This window comes from Haliotis rubra, unplaced genomic scaffold (assembly GCF_003918875.1).
Source record: "Haliotis rubra isolate DU_JTF1 unplaced genomic scaffold, ASM391887v1 Scf82, whole genome shotgun sequence".
In the NCBI taxonomy this organism is placed as follows: Eukaryota; Metazoa; Mollusca; class Gastropoda; order Lepetellida; family Haliotidae; genus Haliotis; species Haliotis rubra.
This window is the reverse complement of record NW_025767546.1, coordinates 1,416,991-1,429,759: the sequence shown is the minus strand read 5'-3', so window position 1 is coordinate 1,429,759 and position 12,769 is coordinate 1,416,991. Positions and strand designations below refer to the sequence as shown.

The window sequence follows — 12,769 nt, the reverse complement described above, 5'->3', positions numbered from 1 at the left end:
ATTAAAAAATAACAATTGTTTTAGAAATACACAAGACTAGCAAGTGCGAATATTGGTATACATTTTCAGAAAAAATCATTTTTTTCTCTCGTTACAAAAGACTGAAAAAAATAAATTTCCCCACTCTTGATTTTTCTTGTTTGTTTTTTTGTGAATCAGTAAACATCAAAGTTTGAAAAAAAACAAAAATTGGCCTGTTATCAGAAATGTCTAGGTTCAGTGCAGTTTCTACTGGCCTACAACGAAATCTACTTAAGAAGATTCGAAACTGTTTTACACTAACACTATCGATATAGAACTCAAAAGCTACACCTTCTTTGAGGCTACAATAAATCCAATTTCCAAACAAGCATAATACCAGATGACCGCAACTGGTTATCTATATCAATACATCTTCGCTTAAATAATGATATGAAAGTAGAGATATTTCCAACACTTTGACTGGCCCACACACTGCCAAAACCATAACTGTACAAAAGAGATTTCACCTTAAAAGCCCAACAATCTATACCTTTTTCAGCAAGACAATACTGATACTCATATACCTTATTTAAAAATATAGAAGTGTTCTTCACCGGCTGAACAAGCGTAGCTAGTAATACTTAAAGGAAAACAGGAGGGTGAAATATGATCAATGTTGTTTTCTGTAACAAGATACGAAAGGTTTTTCAAGTTTGGACACATAATGCGCTCTATAATACAATGTCAGTTTTCAGGTATGTATTATTTATATTTTTTCATTGTTATGAAAAGGTTTTATCATATCACTCTGGAAATTTCAATTATATTTTATTGATTAAACAAAGATTCGGGATTTAAAGTGACACCAATACAGCCGTAACCTACAGGTGAACCATGCACAGCGGCTTGGAGTTAAGATGAATCACAGTAACATTTAACATCGTATGTATATCGTATAATGGAGGATTACCTTAAATATATACCTAGTTGGCATTTATCAGCCACATTACTCAGTGGCCAGTCACGTACATGAATGAAACTCAGACCAGGGACTCCTTTCACAAAGCACTAAGGTGATCTTAAGTCACTAAGGTAACCTTAGTGCAATGTTAAAGAATGGGAGTTAAGGTTAACCTTAGTAAAGGTTGCTTCGTGAAAGGAGCCCCAGGTCACATACAAAAACAAGTACAGTCAAATCCCGATTAATCGAATCGCTGGGGACCAAGTAATACATTCGACTTATCGATGTATTCGAGACATAGGTGTGTCTATGAGGTTACAAAAAAAAAGATGATCCAGGCCTAAATCCTCCGCCTAAGCATTTGTTTATCTAATGATTTCCATATCACTAACAGGGGCACCTTATCAGTTCCAGTCTGATTAGCACAGACAGTGATTTCCGTAAAATCACTAATCTGCCTTTTGAACTCACCCGTCAATGGCGGAAAGGTGTGAGCCGCACTGGTTTGTTAATTGGATCAGTTTGCTACACCAATCAACTTCTCACTGACTGACTTCGGCTTATGTATACAAGATTGCTGTTGTTTGAATCTCAAGTGACCAATTTTCCTTCTCGAGTCATCGTGTGTATTTATGAGACGAATTCGTGTAACCGGTATTCAAATGATGACAACTAAAACAGGGAATGGTCGGGACCGACAGGTACTTCGAGTTATGCATAATATTCGAGACACCGGCATTCGACTCATCGGGATTTGACTGTATTAAGTATGTCAGTGAGAAGGAATAAGGTTTTAGGCCGCTTCAGCAATGGTCAAGCAGTAGGTATGAATTCAAGGGTTAAAGGATGGAAATCAGAGAAATTTATTTGACATGAGTAGGTGATTTCAAGCAAATATACTGAAAAAAAGAGATAAGGAATCATGAATAGATATTTGATGTATGAAGTCATTATTGAAAAATAATCCCATGTAGTACTCATTATCTCCCGCGATTTATAAATATCAGTTATTGCCACAGCAGTAAAATGTTTCAGTTTGTATATGTACCAAGCTTTCATGGCAAGATGGAGAATTAAACCGTTTGTTAATTGATTATTTATCTGTACATATGCACTGTAAAAGGACCGGGGGGCATCGTACTATAAACCATTTGACTACTTCCAAACATCGTTTGGCTCGTAATATCGGATGGTTGTGCTGTTGTAACATGGATATAATGTATGGCACGTAACATCGAATAGTTGTGCTGTTGTAATTTGGATATACAGCACAACCAGAAATTATTGAGAATTTAAAGATTGTAATTTTTAAACACAATTTCACTCATTACTCACGTATTAAATATGAATATTAGCAGAACATAACTCCAGATTCAAAGACAGGTGAACAGTTAGTATTTTGTCAAGTCACCATGGGCAGCAATGCAGGCTTCAATGCGGCGGGGCATACTACTGATCAAAGAAGTTAGAAAGTCGTGGTCCATGCTGTCCCAATATCGGAACACCTCTTCTTTCATTTCAGCAATATTTGTCAGATTTTTCTTATTGAAACTTTCCTTCATAAGTCCCCAAACATTTCCTATTGGATTTAGGTCAGGGCTATAGCTTGGCCAATCTGATAATGTCATATTTTGGGTCCGAAACCAGGCCTGTGAATGCTTTGAACGATGTTTTGGGTCGTTGTCCTGCTGGAAAATCCAAACATTTCCATAAAACACGTGAGCAGATGGAAGTAAATGTCCCTCGAGAATATCTGTGTACCGCTCACTGTTCATATTCCCTTCAAATACACAGAGGGGCGTTGCCCCTAACACAGATATGCCACCCCACACGTTAAATTTCGGACTGTACTTTGGGCGCTGATACAAAGGTTTTTCAGTTTGTTTGGTCCAGAATTTCAGTGTATTAGGAAACAGCAACACAGAACTTTCATCTGAGAAAATCACACTGTCCCAGTTAAAATTTCTATGCTGTAACACCAGTTCAACCTTCGCTCCTTTTGTTCAGGTTTCATGATCGGTGATGGAATTCCTCGACTTTTCTGCCAACTTTTCTGCCAGTTCTAATTGTCTTCTTACAGACAGCCACAGTTCCTCTATCAATCATATCGAACCTTAAGTTTTCTGAACTCAGAAACAAGAATACCAAGCCGCTTCCTGTCACCGACAGTCAATTTTCTGGGCCTCCTGCGCCTCCCTGGTGCTCAATGCCAGTGTATGAAATAAAGCCCGTCCGACCGCCAGAGACGGGCTAGATTTCTGACGGACGGTCTAAATTTACAGCTCGACAGTCCGATGGTCTGGTAATTTTTAGATGTTCCACACATCTGAGCAAATTCACCATTTCCTGGTGTAGGCTAAATCCATTTTTGACTGGTAACATTTTGAGGTTACTAGCCCTGATGTCTGGCTGGGATTTTGGCTTATTTCATACACTGTCAATGCCATATCCATTTGCAATATTTTTCAAGACACGATAAACAGTGGACAAAGGGATGCCTGTTCTACTTGAAATCAATAGCTGATCTGATGTCCATGTTATAATAGGGCCTACTCTAAAATCAACTTCCTCTTCTCTAAATCATCCATACTGAAGATCACTGAAAATGTCGTCTCCTAGCAAGTAAACAAAGGGGGATACCTCTTCACAAACTAATGAAAAAGGATTAACGGAGTTGTCTCTCTTGAATGAAACCAACCACTTGATAGCTAAAAATATAATCAGGGTATATGTTATCACTCCATGGATGTTAGCAATTAGATTTAAACTTTTATAGTGCTAAGGTCCCGGTAGTAACAACCTTAGCGCTAAGACTACCTTAAGTCTATGTTAAGGTATGGGAGTTACGGTCACCTTAGCGCTAAGACTACCTTAAGTCTATATTAAGGTATGGGAGTTACGGTCACCTTAGCGCTAAGACTACCTTCAGTCTATGTTAAGGTATGGGAGTTACGGTCACCTTAGCGCTAAGACTACCTTAAGTCTATGTTAAGGTGTGGGAGTTACGGTCACCTTAGCGCTAAGACTACCTTCAGTCTATATTAAGGTATGGGAGTTACGGTCACCTTAGCGCTAAGACTACCTTCAGTCTATGTTAAGGTATGGGAGTTACGGTCACCTTAGCGCTAAGACTACCTTAAGTCTATGTTAAGGTATGGGAGTTACGGTCACCTTAGCGCTAACACTACCTTCAGTCTATGTTAAGGTATGGGAGTTACGGTCACCTTAGCGCTAAGACTACCTTAAGTCTATGTTAAGGTATGGGAGTTACGGTCACCTTAGCGCTAAGACTACCTTAAGTCTATGTTAAGGTATGGAAGTTACTGTCACCTTAGCGCTAAGACTACCTTAAGTCTATGTTAAGGTATGGGAGTTACGGTCACCTTAGCGCTAAGACTACCTTAAGTCTATATTAAGGTATGGGAGTTACGGTCACCTTAGCGCTAAGACTACCTTAAGTCTATATTAAGGTATGGGAGTTACGGTCACCTTAGCGCTAAGACTACCTTCAAGTCTATATTAAGGTATGGGAGTTACGGTCACCTTAGCGCTAAGACTACCTTAAGTCTATGTTAAGGTATGGGAGTTACGGTCACCTTAGCGCTAAGACTACCTTAAGTCTATGTTAAAGTATGGGAGTTACGGTCACCTTAGCGCTAAGACTACCTTAAGTCTATATTAAGGTATGGGAGTTACGGTCACCTTAGCGCTAAGACTACCTTCAGTCCATGTTAAGGTATGGGAGTTACGGTCACCTTAGCTCTACGATCGCTTTATACAACGGCAGCCTGGCTGCCAGTTATTTGCTTCACATGCCCCTGTGCCCAACAGCTCGTTTGATGTCATTTATCACGTGTGAGTTGTCTCAGGGACCGTCTCGATGAACGCCTCCAACCGGCCATGTCCTTGCAGATATAATTTACCTGATATTGTTACCACAATTCCGACCTGGTGTTATGTTCAGTCGCAAATAGAATAAGACAGCTCATTGGACTCGACGGAGGTTTAGGGTCACCTCGACCTAATCATGTACATATTGTACTGGTATGTTTATAACTCTCGCGATAAGCTTGAGCGGTTCTATTTGCAGTAGGGAAAATAATGTGGTTCAGTGACTGTGAGACAGACTACAGAAACATGTGCTTATTGAAATCTGTATATTCAACGTTTAACAGATTTGATAATCGTTTTGGTAATGTGCCTTCTCAAACATATCCACTTTTCCCGACAGACAATCTACCTCAGTACTGACTGACTGACTGAGTTTGGTTTTAAGCCGCTTTTAGCAGTATTCCAGCAATATCACGGCGGGGGACACCAGAAATGGGCTTCACTCATTGTACCCATGTGGGGATTCGAACCCGGGTCTTCGGCGTGACGAGCCAACGCTTTAACCACTAGACTACCCCACCGCCCCCTACCTCAGTAGGGAGATGGGGTAGCCTAGTGGTCAAAGCGTTTGTTTGTCACGTCAATGTTCCGGGTTCGATTTCTCACATGGGTACAATCATACTATACTGAACCACAAAAGAAACGTCGCTTTTCAAAACCATATGCAAAAATTTGTACTTGCAACCTGGTATTTTTTATTATTGTGCCGTTTTCTTAAAATGTTTTTCAATCCAAATTGACAGTTATTACCAACATCAGTGTGTTTTCTGATGAAAGAGCATATCGACCAAACGCACAGAAAAAGGCAGACATGGTAGAAGGTTCTGTATGACATTCGTGAAAATGAAAATGCACGTGCATTTCGTGACAACCCTACCAATGAAAGCGAGTCCCAAACTCGCCTGAAATCATTTTTAATTTGACACAACCACCATGCCACGACTTACGAGAGATCAGAGGAACCAAGTCGTGGGACGATTGCAAGTTGTCCAGACTGCACGGAGGGAAGCCAATCATTTTATTGTTCATGTTAGGACAATCTACCGACTGCAGGAGTGGTATCAGGTCACTAACAGCATCCAAGACCGTCCATGCAGAGGGCGACATTCAGTAACATCGCAACGTCAAGACCGACAGATTGTGCGCCACCATCTGCAGGATCGTTTCCCCAGAGCGACGGCAACAGCATGCCATGCTATTGGGACTAGCAACAGACCCATCAGTGCCGATACAGTGCGCCGACGTTTGCGTTGAAGAAACCTCAGCTGTCAGATACCCTATCGTGGTCCTGTCCTCACCGCTCATCACCGCCAAAACCGACTGCAATGGGCAACTCAGCATCGAAATTGGCGTTATCGACAATGGAGAACTGTGCTGTTATCTCATGAAAGTCGATATTGTGTTTCGACAGTCGATGACAGAGAGAGAGTATGCATTGTGAAGGCGTGGGGAACTGTTTTCCAATGAGTGTATTGTTGAAAGAGACTCGTGCGGTGGTCCAAGCATCGTAGTGTGGGGTGCAACCGGTCTGAACCAGTTAGTGGACACCGTGATGTTCCAGAATCTTTGTTTCTTTTTTTTTCACTTTATTTCTTTTTTACGCATTGGTACAGTTTTATCATTCATACACAACATTATTTCAAATACACAGCACAATTAAGTAACAAGCATAAGTGAGATCGAGTAAGTTATGTAAATAAGTTGTGGCATGATGACCACAAAGTCGTGAACTTGCTATATTTGCATACGGAGTATGCATTATATTTATGGAGATTGTAACTGTGGTTTAATTTGGCTTTGAGACTTTCAAGGGTTGGACGTATATTTGCTAGTTTTCTGGAATATATGTATTATTTTGTTATGATAAATATCAAGTTTAGAACATCGTTACGTTTTTCATGAAAGCCCAAAAGGATTGTTTTCGGATCCAGGTTTATAGTAGTGTCTGTTTTATCTTCAATCCAATTTAAAAGGTCTTGCCACAGCCTATTTACGTATCTGCATTCAAACATCAAATGAACAATGGTTTCTTGTTCAGCCTTGCAAAATGTACATAGTGGTGATTCTAATATATTATAGTTGAATAAGTCTTTATTGGTTGTGAGAATTCTGTGGACAATACGATATTGAAACCATCTTTCATTAGTGTTATGAACAGCTCTGAATGGTATAAAATGATAGGTATTCCATAAGTCAGGTGGAAAATTGTGATGAAGGTCGTTTTCCCATTTACATTGATATCCTAAACTTGGAATAGATTTAGCCTTGTTTAGCAGCGTTGTGTAGAAAATATTGCAGCCTCTCTTATTTTCATAGAGTATTTTAACATTCGGGGGAATAAAGGGTAAATGTCTTTGCTTTGTCAATAGCGTAGCTTCTTGCTTTGAATATTGTTTTATGGAATATACTAATCCCGCATATTCTAAGAAATTTGTCTCTACTCTATCCATCTCCTTAAACTCAGTGAAATTTTACATTTGCTTGTAAGTAGTGTTCATATAGTATAGATTTGTTTCCAATTTTTATATTGTTATTTGCCCAAATATACTGTTTGCAAAAGTCGGATTTCGTGTAAGGATACCGTTCTTGTAAATCAGCCCAAGCATCCAGAACATCTTTCCATCTTATCAGAGACCTTTTCATTTTATCTGGTTTGCCTCTCCAAATAAATGCGAAGATCTTTTTCTGGATCATTTGAATTGTATTCATTTTGGGGTTTGGTGGTGAGGAAAATAGATGATTGAGTGTGAGCAATATTAGGCTTTTCAGGATAGTTATTCTGCCGAATGGTGTGAGATCTCTAAGTGACCAAAGTTTCATTAATCTATCCAATTTCTTTAGTTCATCTTTATAGTTTCTTTCCACCATTTCTGCCTTATTATGTTGAAATATGATACCTAGCAGTTTGAAAGGTCTTTGCGTCCAGTCCAGATTATAGTCTCTGCAATACTGTGTACTTGAGAATTGTTTAGAACCTATCCACAATACTTTAGTTTTATCAATGTTTATTTTAAGACCAGAGAAGGATGCGTATTGTTTAAGCACTTCTAATGTTGTTTGAAAAGAACGTTCAGACCCGTCTAAGATTATAGTTGTATCGTCTGCGAACTGTGTTAGCAAATATTCTAAGTCAAACATTTTTATCCCTTTTATTTTGTCATTTTGACGTAACACGTGAGCAAGGATTTCTGCGACTATGAGAAATAGATATGGCGATAGAGGATCACCTTGTCTACAGCCTCTAGTAATGTGGAAGAAGTCTGATGCAAAACCATTTTTGAAACGCTAGAATTTATGTTGTTGTAAAATGTTTTAATCCAGTGTTTGATTGATGGTCCAAAATTAAAGAAGTTAAGACATTTCTCAATAAAAGACCATTCCACGGAATCGAAAGCTTTTTCAAAGTCTATCATTATCAGTAATCCTGGTATGTTCATATAGTCTGTATATTCCATAATGTCACTGACCAATCTCGTGCATTCGCCAATGTATCTACCTTTCATGAAGCCTTTTTGATCGTCGCTTATTATTTTCGGGAGTACACGTTTTATTCGGGCTGAAATTACGGACGAGGCTAGTTTATACGATATGTTAAGGAGTGATATAGGTCTGTAGTTTTTAATTTGGTCTTTAGGTTTATCTTGTTTGGGAATACATGTTATAAGGCCCTGTTTTTGGCTTACCGAAAGTTCACCTGTTTGAATGCGTGATTCAACGAGTTAATCAAATATTTGTTAACATCTTGCCAAAAGAATTTGTAAAATTCTGCAGTAAATCCAGATGGTCCAGGACTTTTATTGTTTTTCATATTTTTAAGAGATTGAAGTACTTCATCATATTGTAGTGCGCCTTCCAGGCATTGAGATTCTTCTTCAGTTATTTTAGGTATAGTGCAATTTTTACAAAGTTCTTCAAGTTCTACGTCTTTTATTTCTTTACTAGTATATAGATTCTGAAAGTAATCTTTGGTATGTTTAATAATATCTTTAGCTTCAAATATAGTACCGTGTTCAGTTTCTAATCTAGCAGCGGATGTATTTTGAAAGTTTTGTTTTTCAAGTGACAGGAAGTATTTCGACGGTTACTCTCCCTGTTCATACCATTTCGCTTTCGATCTTAGTATAATGCCTTCTGTTTGGATCGGTTAAGTTCTAATTCTTGTTCTTTGAGTTCATTTATTTCTTTTAATAATTTATCTTTATATTCTTCGTTCATGGCTGCATCTAATTTGACGTCAAGGTTTTCAAGTGCTTCTTTGGTTTCCTGTTCTGCTTTAATTCTTTCTTTCTTTTTTGAGATGAATATTTAATTGTATATCCTCGAATATTACATAATAAAACTTTAAAGAATATTTATTGGTTTATCATTAATACTCGATCTCCTTCAGTGGATCGACTATGATACTGATCAACAGTTTCTTGAATAATGCTTTTGATTTCTTTCACATAATGTGGATCTTGTAATAAACTATTATTAAAGTTCCAGAAGCCTCTACCCCTTTCTATTTTTGTGAATTCAATATGTAAAGAGATTATGGAGTGATCAGATCGATAACTAGGTTCTATTTTAGTGCAGGTTACTGATTTTTCCATGTTTGGGCTTACGAGAAAAAAATCTAACCGTGCTTGTTTTAGGGGTTCCGGCTTTCTCCAAGTGTACCTGCGTACATTTACATTGTTTGCTCGCCATGGATCATATATAAACTGAGTTCATCAACCATCTCAAGTACTGCTTCCTTTGATTTAGGATTATTTATGTGCAGATAGTTGAAGGTGTCTAGGTTTTGATCTTGAACCAGATTGAAATCACCAAATATTACATTTGTTTCTGTTTCCAAGTTTTTTACAATGTGTTTTATGTTATGATAGAAATCTGGCGTGTCGGTATTTGGTCCGTATATATTTGTTATGCTTATTAGTTCGTTTTCTAGTTGAACCTTAAGTATTATATAGTTTCCATTATTTTCATCTCTTATTTCTTGTAGTATTTCAAATTCAAAATTATCTTGAAATAGGATGGCTACACCTCTAGACTGACTTGTAAATGAACAACAGCGTACTTCAGATGATCCCCATTCTAGTTTAATTTTCTGCTCTATATCCTTAGTAAAGTGTGTATCTTGTAAACAGTAAATATTTCCATTTCTTTTCTTTAAGTTTTCAAAAACATCAATTCTTTTCTTTTCATTATTTATTCTTTGGCAATTTGTAGAGAAAATATTTAGTTTATGTGCCATCATGTGAATTTTTTGTGCTAGCAACCAGAGTTATTGTTTCACTTGTTGAGCAAACAGCCAACTGTACCAATGTTATAATGTAGTGCTTCCCTGTGCGAAATGAAAGTGAATATCTTATTGAAAAACATAACTGAAAGATTAAACAAAGGATGATGTTCCAGAATCTTGGTCCATGATGAGGAAATGACGTGACAGCTGCTCGCTATATTGATTAAGTCATAAGATCCCATGTTGTACCACATTTTGGGCGTTACAGAAATCACATCTTCCAGCAAGACAACGGTCGTGCCACGCTGTTAGAGCACCATTGGATTTCCTAAGACAACATGGCATCCAAACCCACCAATAGCCTGCACTCCGTCCTAATTTAAGTCCAGTACAAGACCTTTGGGACGAGATTCAAAGAAGACTGAATGGCCTCCAACCAAGGCCGACAACTGCGACTGGACTCGATCAGGCATTTCGCAGTGTATGGAGCCAAGTGGCTATGGCCTTCATCGACCGGCTACTTCATTTCATGTACAGACGATGCAACGATTTCATCGATGCCCATAGAGGCCACACACGATACTGACTTTGGGGTATCTTAATGGTACCATTTTTGGTTATTTTGTTTGTGTGAACTCTAAATGTGATTCCCGAAAATGTGTTAACCATAATTGTCAAGTTTGAACTCAGTCCTCCATTTTGATTGTTAATTAGAGTGAATTAAAGTGTGTGTTTTAAAAAACCGCTATCAGTGCGACATTTCTTATGTGAAACCAATGTCCGCGTCTCCGCCGAGACATGTTTCCAAAAGCGGTGTATAAACATACTGACTCAAGCTTACCTCCCAAACATCATTATCCATGCCGCATTCACTGAAACCAGTTAGTGTTCATGTTCACATTACAGTTTGGGTATAATGTATCCAGCTGATTCTTTCTTTATTTTCATCAGAATATCGAGGTTATTTTTCGGGAGAACAGCATTCCTGTAGCAGTAATGTCCCCTTGTATGAGGCCATGAGTTGTGTTCATGTTTCAGCACTATTGTCGTCATCAACAGATGGAGCAAAGTTTTTAATTATTCACATGAAAGTACAAGTGTTCCTTTATTTATTCCCAGAATTTCACCCACAGTGCAATACATACCTTGTGAAGAAACCTGGAAAAACAATAACGGAACACTTGTACAGTCATGTGTTCCCTTAGTCATTTCCATGAGTATATACTCCAGGTCGACATGAGGGCCCAATTGCGTAGATCGATGCTCATACTGTTGATCACTGGATTGTCTGGTCCACACTTGATTATTTACAGGCAGCCGCCATATAGCTGGAATATTGCTGAGTGCGGCGAAAACTCACACACTCACTCGACACGAGGGACCAACTTATGGAATCCTGGAAGGGACATTGTCGCGTTGCCGCGTTGTCGCGTTGCCGCGTTGTCGCCCTTTCAAAAACAAGCAAAATGAGGCAAAATTAACCAAAGCGCGACAACGCGACAATGTCCCTTCCAGGATTCCATACAAACTACTCAGTATTCGGAAGTGACTGAGAGCATGGAACTATACTAGAGGCATAAAAAAGTTTCGGTCAAATTTTCAAGAAATATTATATCTTAGATCTGATAATGGGTTATTGTGACCCACGTGGTTTATGCTATCTGTTCAACAAAGATGCATACAATTGTTTGGGACTTGAGGTAAAACTGAACGTTTAGATCAGCTTGACATTTATGACATCACGAAATGGAAGACAATATACCGAACAAAGACTTTGTGATATAACCAACGACATCAGTAGCGCCTCACGTGCCCCTTGCCTTGACATACTTAACAGCATGGCTGTGAGGGTGACGATAATCTAGGACAGACTAAACTTCTCACCAAGGGTGAGTCGGCAATATTGTACATAAAGTGGTCGATCAGCAATCCAGCCATCCGTCACCACAGCTATAATATCAGGAGCTAGTCGGACGCCACATTAATATAACGCCTGTAGCTTGAATAACAGACCCACTGGTGTGTGTGTAGAGAGCTGTATAGTCGTGAGGAAGAGTCAGGTCCGGCACTTGGAACAAAACAGGTTAGTCCTCTCTCTGACATGTTTTATAATGCTCAAGGAACACTGCTATTTGCAGTTATTATGTGTGGTCATTAGTTTCCATTCCAACTCCTCGTGGTACCGTAAGCTGTTGTTTCTCATGAACGACTTGGTTTGATAATGAGTATTAGTGTAAGTTTTTCAGTGGGTCCATATTGCTGAACTGATTGCATGATTTGATAAGCTACTACACATGTGGGGCGGGTCACGGCAGTGTGAGAGTGCAAGCTTGGTGCTGTTTTGAATTCAAAACAGTGGCCTGAGTGGGGTAGGGTCATTGACTTCTCTTGACCAGGCCTTCCTATCTATCGGAAACAAAAGAAGAAAATGGGCTGAGATTTCACACGCATTGGGAGTAAAGAACTGCAATGCAATATATGTAACTGCATATAAATGTGAAACGAAAGCGTATAAAATTGGAATAAACTACAGTTGCTAGTTGACTACGCATACAACAGCTATCGGACTATAAAAGATGACCCAATTCGTTCAGCCAGCTGGTGTTGTAAACTTCAAGAAAGGATGAGCCCCGTATAGCATGGGCCGGGCCAAAGGTCAAAAGTTAAACTGGATTACAGAGTAATTAAACCATACGTATTGGTAAATACCTCTGGACATAACGCTTAGTCCC

At 38.8% G+C, this 12,769-nt stretch overlaps 1 protein-coding gene across 1 annotated transcript in view; it reads left to right on the top strand.

Moving 5' to 3' along the window:
• The first annotated feature begins 11,726 nt into the window (after nucleotides 1-11,726).
• LOC124262082 (4-coumarate--CoA ligase 5-like) overlaps nucleotides 11,727-12,769 on the top strand; it is a 37,825-nt gene continuing 36,782 nt past the window's right edge. The window contains exon 1 of the mRNA XM_046696514.1: nucleotides 11,727-12,120. The gene's annotated coding sequence lies outside the window, so the exon portion shown is untranslated. The remainder of the gene's footprint in view (nucleotides 12,121-12,769) is intronic.